This window comes from Zophobas morio, unplaced genomic scaffold (assembly GCF_036711695.1).
Source record: "Zophobas morio isolate AGI-343-1 ecotype UQ-CSIRO unplaced genomic scaffold, CSIRO_AGI_Zmor_V1 ptg001079l, whole genome shotgun sequence".
Taxonomy (NCBI): Eukaryota; Metazoa; Arthropoda; class Insecta; order Coleoptera; family Tenebrionidae; genus Zophobas; species Zophobas morio.
The window spans coordinates 71177-80073 of record NW_026973179.1 but is presented as its reverse complement, the minus strand read 5'-3'; positions in this window follow the sequence as shown (position 1 = coordinate 80073).

Sequence of the window (8897 nt, the reverse complement as noted above, 5' to 3'; positions counted from 1 at the left end):
AAAATTCTTCAGAAACGTCACTTTTGAAGTGTTTTCTTGTACTTTTAAGTCACTCAGATACCCTACGGGCTCGGAAAGTGCAACGAAACCATCAAATTTTAGCTAGAAACTGTATTTTTGTCGATTTTTATTGAATTTGAACTATATTTCAACGTTTTTTGATGGTTCTGAGCCAACAAACACACTTAAAGCATGCAGAATCGACTCAGAATAGGAAAAGGAGACGTTTAGGTCAATTTTATGCATTCTGGCGTTCGTAGATACAAGAAAACTGTTAAAATTCTTCAGAAACGTCACTTTTGAAGTGTTTTCTTGTACTTTTAAGCCACTCAGATACCCTACGGGCTCGGAAAGTGCAACGAAACCATCAAATTTTAGCTAGAAACTGTATTTTTGTCGATTTTTATTGAATTTGAACTATATTTCAACGATTTTTTAATGGTTCTGAGGCACCAAACACCCTTAAAGCATGCAGAATCGACTCAGAATAGGAAAAGGAGACGTTTAGGTCAATTTTATGCATTCTGGCGTTCGTAGATACAAGAAAACTGTTAAAATTCTTCAGAAACGTCACTTTTGAAGTGTTTTCTTGTACTTTTAAGCCACTCAGATACCCTACGGGCTCGGAAAGTGCAACGAAACCATCAAATTTTAGCTAGAAACTGTATTTTTGTCGATTTTTATTGAATTTGAACTATATTTCAACGATTTTTTAATGGTTCTGAGGCACCAAACACCCTTAAAGCATGCAGAATCGACTCAGAATAGGAAAAGGAGACGTTTAGGTCAATTTTATGCATTCTGGCGTTCGTAGATACAAGAAAACTGTAAAAATTCTTCAGAAACGTCACTTTTGAAGTGTTTTCTTGTACTTTTAAGCCACTCACTCAGATACCCTACGGGCTCGGAAAGTGCAACGAAACCATCAAATTTTAGCTAGAAACTGTATTTTTGTCGATTTTTATTGAATTTGAACAATATTTCAACGTTTTTTGATGGTTCTGAGCCACCAAACACACTTAAAGCATGCAGAATCGACTCAGAATAGGAAAAGGAGACGTTTAGGTCAATTTTATGCATTCTGGCGTTCGTAGTGTAGGAACAACCGTTCCCACAAAATCAGGTGTTCTACCTGAGCGCATTCAAATAATTGTAAAAATGTAAATACTTCCTATCCTTCGTCTACCTGCCCTACGCTCCTACATACTTTCTCTTTTTCGCTTCTAGAATTTTCTAAACCCTTCTTTACCTACTTCCACCTCTTCGAAACCGAGCTTACCTGTGTACCATTTTAAACACCCTTCCTTCTTCTCCCTGGCACCCTCGAACAGTAAACAACGAAATAAAATCTCAAAACCGTACCGTCGCTTTTAAATCACCAACAATACCCACAACTGGTGACCCCGACGTGATAAAACGAAGAAAAAAAACGTGAGTATTACCAGTGATCGCGACGAGTATTGTGCGGAATTTCGAGTGAAATAAAAACTATGGCGTCAAACGCGAATTCACCCGCGCCCCTGTCATCAGCCGAGTTGGAAAAATTAACCTGGATGGAAGACACCGTGGCGGTCCTCCTACAGAGGCTGGCTGAAATAGAAGTCCCCCAGGTATCGCAGCCCCAGAACCGTTCGCCCTCAGACTCGCGGCAAGAGACATCATCGCGTTCGCGTTCGCGATCGGGATCCCGTCATCGAACGAAAGGCGACAGCGGTATTTGCTATTACCACTGGCGTTTCGGCGACACGTCAAGAAGATGCGACAAGCCGTGTAGGTATAGTTCCCTACCGGCGGGAAACGCCGAGGGCAGTCGTTAAAGACGGCCATTGACGCCTGCCCCACCACCCCTACAACAACATCGAGCCGTTTATTCGTCACCGAGAGGACAACAGGCAAAAAATTCCTTATCGACACCGGCGCCGATCTCTGTGTGTTCCCGTATGCCCTGCTACCAAAACCGCGTACGAAGTCCGCATATGAACTTTCCGCGGCAAATGGCACCGTCATCGCGACGTACGGAACAATCACGTTGTCGTTGAATTTAGGCTTACGGCGCGATTTTACGTGGAGATTTGTTGTCGCGGACGTGGTAAAACCCATTATCGGAGCCGACTTCCTGGCTCACTACGGACTCCTGGTGGACATAAGAAACCAGCGACTACACGATCAAATTACCCAACTCACTTCCATCGGAGAGGTGACTGAGTGTGAGATCCCGTCCGTGAAAACCATCGCCGGAAGTTCACCGTTCCACGAACTCCTCCAACGGTTTCCCGATGTCACACGTCCAGACGGAACCCCTAAGGCGGTGAAACATTCCACCCGCCACCACATCGTAACCACGCCGGGCCCTCCCATTGCGCAACGTCCCCGAAGACTCGCGCCCGACCGACTCCAGGCAGCAAGAAAAGAATTCGACGCCATGGTCCAGCTAGGAATTGCCCGCCCTTCCCAAAGTTCATGGTCTTCACCGCTTCACATGGTGCCCAAAAAGGGCGACGAATGGAGGCCATGCGGAGATTATCGTGCCCTCAACGCGAGAACCTGCCCCGACAGGTACCCGGTGAGGCACATCCAAGATTTTGCGCAATCTTTACACGGCAAAATCACATTTTCAACGATCGATCTGGTACGCGCATTCAACCAGATCCCGGTCGCAGAAGAAGACGTTCCGAAGACTGCCATTACCACCCCATTCGGCTTGTTTGAATTTCAATTCATGACGTTCGGCTTACGTAACGCAGCGCAGACGTTCCAGCGATTCATGGACGAGGTGTTGCAGGGTCTCGATTTTTGCTATGCATACATCGACGACATCCTCGTCGCATCCGCATCACCAGAAGAACACCTCCAGCACTTGGAAACTGTGTTTCAGCGTTTGAGAGAGTACGGCGTCGTTATCAATCCCATGAAATGCGTCTTCGGCCAGCCAGAGGTCAAATTCTTAGGATATCTCGTTTCCGGCGCTGGTACACGTCCACTTCCAGAAAAGGTCGAAGCAATCCGCAGCTTCCCGCAGCCAAATACAATAAAAAAGTTGCGTCAGTTCTTGGGTATGTTGAATTTTTTTAGAAGATTCCTACCTAAGGCGGCAGAGACGCAAGCACCTTTGAACGACCTCCTCCAGGGCAACGTCAAAGGAAAAACTCCGGTCAACTGGACACCAGCAACGGTGGCCGCATTCGAGGCGTGCAAGGAGAGCCTCGCCGGAGCCACATTATTGGCACATCCCGAGCCAAACGCACCATTGGCTATTTTTTCGGACGCGTCAGATTTCGCCATCGGAGCAGTCCTCCAGCAGAAGGTTGACGGTCACTGGCAACCGTTGGACTTCTTTTCCAAAAAACTGAGTCCCACCGAGTCAAACTACGGGGCTTATGATCGAGAACTACTAGCCATTTATCTCGCAGTCAAACATTTTAGGCATATAGTAGAGGCGCGGTCTTTCACCATCTACACAGACCACAAGCCAATCACGTATGCCTTTCAGAAGAAGAATACCGAGTCCTCGCCCCGCCAAATACGACACCTGGACTTCATCAGTCAATTCACGACTGACATTCGCCACATACCAGGGAACGAAAATGTTGTCGCAGATACTCTTTCTCGCATCGAGGCTGTGGAAACCTCGATTGATTTCCAAGCTCTGGCAGCAGCACAACAGCAGGATGAGGAACTCGAGAGATTTCGAACAGGTAATACAGGCCTGCAGCTCAAACTGGTACGAATCCCAGGCTGCGACGTATCGGTACTCTGCGACGTCTCCACGCGAACAGCGCGTCCTTACGTCACCGAGTCATTTCGCCGAGCTGCATTCGAGTCGATTCATCGTCTATCCCATCCAGGCGTTAAAGCCACCGTAAAACTGGTGACGCAACGTTACGTCTGGCCATCGGTCAAATCAGATTGTCGAGAATGGGCCCGCAACTGCGTAGAGTGTCAGCGTTCGAAAATCTCACGCCATGTCTCTTCGCCCATCGGTACATTCTCGCCACCATCAGCGAGGTTTGAGCACGTGCACTTGGACATAGTAATTATGCCACACTCAGAGGGTTATCGTTACTGCCTTACCATGGTAGATCGGTACACCCGCTGGCCAGAAGCCGTACCCATTAGCGACCAGGAAGCAGCAACCGTGGCACGAGCTTTTTACGACACATGGATCGCACGATTCGGCACCCCGCTACGAATAACCACCGACCAAGGTAGACAATTCGAGTCGTACCTATTTAAACAACTAAATTGTTTATTAGGAACCACTCATTTGAGAACTACAGCCTACCACCCCTCAGCCAACGGAATGGTTGAACGCCTACACCGACAGTTAAAAGCGGCAATCATGTGCCACCAGAATAATCGCTGGACTGAAGTCCTATCCACCGTCATGCTCGGCATTCGAGCAGCATGGAAAGAAGACTTCCAGGGTTCCTCCGCGGAGCTCGTATATGGCCAACCTCTCCGCCTGCCCGGTGAATTCCTAGGCATCCCACGCGACGAAAACAGCGCAGACAACAGCACCGCAAACTTCGTCAAAGAGTTACGTCAACACGTGCGTAACTTGAAGCCATGTGAGGGAACACGACATGGAACAAAGAAGACCTTCATTTTTAAAGATCTCGCCACGTCCGAACAAGTTTTTGTACGCCACGACGGTCCCAAGCAGCCGCTTCAACAGCCATACGACGGTCCGTTCAGAGTCGTCAGGCGATCGGCGAAAACGTTCGTCGTCAACATCAAGGGTCGAGATGTCACCGTTTCCATAGACCGGCTCAAACCCGCGTACATACTCAATGACGACACGCCCACGTCAGAGTTTGGCCGCGACACTGCGAGGACGACGCCCACAATCGACGAACCAGCGCCCTTCGCAGATCAACCCCACGACGACGACGACGAGATGCCAGGTTCCACAACAGCGAGAACCACGAGGTCAGGAAGACGGGTGCGCTTCCCTGAGCGCCTGCAAAGCGGTTTTTCATAAAAAAAAAACACTAGCAGGGGGGTACTGTAGGAACAACCGTTCCCACAAAATCAGGTGTTCTACCTGAGCGCATTCAAATAATTGTAAAAATGTAAATACTTCCTATCCTTTGTCTACCTGCCCTACGCTCCTACATACTTTCTCTTTTTCGCTTCTAGAATTTTCTAAACCCTTCTTTACCTACTTCCACCTCTTCGAAACCGAGCTTACCTGTGTACCATTTTAAACACCCTTCCTTCTTCTCCCTGGCACCCTCGAACAGTAAACAACGAAATAAAATCTCAAAACCGTACCGTCGCTTTTAAATCACCAACAATACCCACAGTAGATACAAGAAAACTGTTAAAATTCTTCAGAAACGTCACTTTTGAAGTGTTTTCTTGTACTTTTAAGCCACTCAGATACCCTACGGGCTCGGAAAGTGCAAAGAAACCATCAAATTTTAGCTAGAAACTGTATTTTTGTCGATTTTTATTGAATTTGAACTATATTTCAACGTTTTTTGATGGTTCTGAGCCACCAAACACACTTAAAGCATGCAGAATCGACTCAGAATAGGAAAAGGAGACGTTTAGGTCAATTTTATGCATTCTGGCGTTCGTAGATACAAGAAAACTGTTAAAATTCTTCAGAAACGTCACTTTTGAAGTGTTTTCTTGTACTTTTAAGCCACTCAGATACCCTACGGGCTCGGAAAGTGCAACGAAACCATCAAATTTTGGCTAGAAACTGTATTTTTGTCGATTTTTATTGAATTTGAACTATATTTCAACGTTTTTTGATGGTTCTGAGCCACCAAACACACTTAAAGCATGCAGAATCGACTCAGAATAGGAAAAGGAGACGTTTAGGTCAATTTTATGCATTCTGGCGTTCGTAGATACAAGAAAACTGTTAAAATTCTTCAGAAACGTCACTTTTGAAGTGTTTTCTTGTACTTTTAAGCCACTCAGATATCCTACGGGCTCGGAAAGTGCAACGAAACCATCAAATTTTAGCTAGAAACTGTATTTTTGTCGATTTTTATTGAATTTGAACTATATTTCAACGTTTTTTGATGGTTCTGAGCCACCAAACACACTTAGAGCATGCAGAATCGACTCAGAATAGGAAAAGGAGACGTTTAGGTCAATTTTATGCATTCTGGCGTTCGTAGATACAAGAAAACTGTTAAAATTCTTCAGAAACGTCACTTTTGAAGTGTTTTCTTGTACTTTTAAGTCACTCAGATACCCTACGGGCTCGGAAAGTGCAACGAAACCATCAAATTTTAGCTAGAAACTGTATTTTTGTCGATTTTTTTTGAATTTGAACTATATTTCAACGTTTTTTGATGGTTCTGAGCCAACAAACACACTTAAAGCATGCAGAATCGACTCAGAATAGGAAAAGGAGACGTTTAGGTCAATTTTATGCATTCTGGCGTTCGTAGATACAAGAAAACTGTTAAAATTCTTCAGAAACGTCACTTTTGAAGTGTTTTCTTGTACTTTTAAGCCACTCAGATACCCTACGGGCTCGGAAAGTGCAACGAAACCATCAAATTTTGGCTAGAAACTGTATTTTTGTCGATTTTTATTGAATTTGAACTATATTTCAACGATTTTTTAATGGTTCTGAGGCACCAAACACCCTTAAAGCATGCAGAATCGACTCAGAATAGGAAAAGGAGACGTTTAGGTCAATTTTATGCATTCTGGCGTTCGTAGATACAAGAAAACTGTTAAAATTCTTCAGAAACGTCACTTTTGAAGTGTTTTCTTGTACTTTTAAGCCACTCAGATACCCTACGGGCTCGGAAAGTGCAACGAAACCATCAAATTTTAGCTAGAAACTGTATTTTTGTCGATTTTTATTGAATTTGAACTATATTTCAACGTTTTTTGATGGTTCTCAGCCACCAAACACACTTAAAGCATGCAGAATCGACTCAGAATAGGAAAAGGAGACGTTTAGGTCAATTTTATGCATTCTGGCGTTCGTAGATACAAGAAAACTGTTAAAATTCTTCAGAAACGTCACTTTTGAAGTGTTTTCTTGTACTTTTAAGCCACTCAGATACCCAACGGGCTCGGAAAGTGCAACGAAACCATCAAATTTTAGCTAGAAACTGTATTTTTGTCGATTTTTATTGAATTTGAACTATATTTCAACGTTTTTTGATGGTTCTGAGCCACCAAACACACTTAAAGCATGCAGAATCGACTCAGAATAGGAAAAGGAGACGTTTAGGTCAATTTTATGCATTCTGGCGTTCGTAGATACAAGAAAACTGTTAAAATTCTTCAGAAACGTCACTTTTGAAGTGTTTTCTTGTACTTTTAAGTCACTCAGATACCCTACGGGCTCGGAAAGTGCAACGAAACCATCAAATTTTAGCTAGAAACTGTATTTTTGTCGATTTTTTTTGAATTTGAACTATATTTCAACGTTTTTTGATGGTTCTGAGCCAACAAACACACTTAAAGCATGCAGAATCGACTCAGAATAGGAAAAGGAGACGTTTAGGTCAATTTTATGCATTCTGGCGTTCGTAGATACAAGAAAACTGTTAAAATTCTTCAGAAACGTCACTTTTGAAGTGTTTTCTTGTACTTTTAAGCCACTCAGATACCCTACGGGCTCGGAAAGTGCAACGAAACCATCAAATTTTAGCTAGAAACTGTATTTTTGTCGATTTTTATTGAATTTGAACTATATTTCAACGATTTTTTAATGGTTCTGAGGCACCAAACACCCTTAAAGCATGCAGAATCGACTCAGAATAGGAAAAGGAGACGTTTAGGTCAATTTTATGCATTCTGGCGTTCGTAGATACAAGAAAACTGTTAAAATTCTTCAGAAACGTCACTTTTGAAGTGTTTTCTTGTACTTTTAAGCCACTCAGATACCCTACGGGCTCGGAAAGTGCAACGAAACCATCAAATTTTAGCTAGAAACTGTATTTTTGTCGATTTTTATTGAATTTGAACTATATTTCAACGTTTTTTGATGGTTCTCAGCCACCCAACACACTTAAAGCATGCAGAATCGACTCAGAATAGGAAAAGGAGACGTTTAGGTCAATTTTATGCATTCTGGCGTTCGTAGATACAAGAAAACTGTTAAAATTCTTCAGAAACGTCACTTTTGAAGTGTTTTCTTGTACTTTTAAGCCACTCAGATAACCTACGGGCTCGGAAAGTGCAACGAAACCATCAAATTTTAGCTAGAAACTGTATTTTTGTCGATTTTTATTGAATTTGAACTATATTTCAACGTTTTTTAATGGTTCTGAGCCACCAAACACACTTAAAGCATGCAGAATCGACTCAGAATAGGAAAAGGAGACGTTTAGGTCAATTTTATGCATTCTGGCGTTCGTAGATACAAGAAAACTGTAAAAATTCTTCAGAAACGTCACTTTTGAAGTGTTTTCTTGTACTTTTAAGCCACTCACTCAGATACCCTACGGGCTCGGAAAGTGCAACGAAACCATCAAATTTTAGCTAGAAACTGTATTTTTGTCGATTTTTATTGAATTTGAACAATATTTCAACGTTTTTTGATGGTTCTGAGCCACCAAACACACTTAAAGCATGCAGAATCGACTCAGAATAGGAAAAGGAGACGTTTAGGTCAATTTTATGCATTCTGGCGTTCGTAGATACAAGAAAACTGTTAAAATTCTTCAGAAACGTCACTTTTGAAGTGTTTTCTTGTACTTTTAAGCCACTCAGATACCCTACGGGCTCGGAAAGTGCAACGAAACCATCAAATTTTAGCTAGAAACTGTATTTTTGTCGATTTTTATTGAATTTGAACTATTTTTCAACGTTTTTTGATGGTTCTGAGCCACCAAACACACTTAAAGCATGCAGAATCGACTCAGAATAGGAAAAGGAGACGTTTAGGTCAATTTTATGCATTCTGGCGT